The sequence below is a fragment of the Oryx dammah genome, unplaced genomic scaffold, assembly GCF_014754425.2.
Source record: "Oryx dammah isolate SB20612 unplaced genomic scaffold, SCBI_Odam_1.1 HiC_scaffold_18, whole genome shotgun sequence".
Lineage (NCBI taxonomy): Eukaryota > Metazoa > Chordata > Mammalia > Artiodactyla > Bovidae > Oryx > Oryx dammah.
Window position 1 is genome coordinate 67,465,921 of NW_024070202.1, and position 969 is coordinate 67,466,889.

Consider the following 969-nt stretch of genomic DNA (forward strand, 5'->3'; position numbering starts at 1 on the left):
CTATAGTTCTTGTTTTAGTAACTGATTACAAAAATAATTGAATGATAATGGTAAGAATTGAATAATAACTGTTACTGAGCTTCTTCCATTGTCTAGCCCATGTTCCATCTGCCTTAAATTGACACCTCAGTTGTGTGGGGTTCGTTCCTGCCAAGATAATTTAAACCCTTCTTTCTAAAGGGTCTGAGTTTTTAGTAGTCTTGCAGGTTGCAGTACTATTCCAAAAATTGTTCTTCCATAAGGAAAGCGTTCAGTGTAGTAACTGACTGGTGGCTGGCTGGTCCCCCTGGGGAATGAGGCCACTTCAGGTCTCTGCTGTCCAGCAGGCTAGGTACCCAGCAGTGACAGTAGCCTCTGTCACTGGAGTGACATTGTCATATGGAGGGGAAGTCCATACTGCTGAGCCCGTGCACGACTTCCATTCCTGCCACAATGGCCACATTTTACATGGGCCTACTGAGCACACCTCAGGGTGGCTGGGAAAGGGGCTGACTGGTCCACGGAATGGGCATCCTGTCCAGCTGGTTACTGAGAGCCTCATGGCAGGTGCCCTATGGTGAGCTTTCACATATGGAGTCGCCCATATGGAGAGACTCATCTGCAAACCTCTTCCTCAGACTCCTGTGCCACCAGTATACCAACCAAACCACTAGCCACCCATGAATTGGTGTACAGCCCTCCCTCTGGCCATCTCTCCATCCAAAGTGGACAACTGCTTTACCCTACTCCTGCTCCAGACTGTTAATGTCTCTGTAGTACACATCCTTCTGGTGCCTTCAAATTGTAAGGGGCCATCCATGAACCTGATTCAAACATTTTCTTCTCAGTCATCTGTCAACCCCAAAACGACAAGAGGCGGGTGCTCCGGGAGTAGGAACTCACTTGTACACTCAGGACCTCCTCGGCTCCAGTCTGGAATACGCTATTTACACTAGATGAGGATTGCTGCTTTGCACGCCAATCGTATGG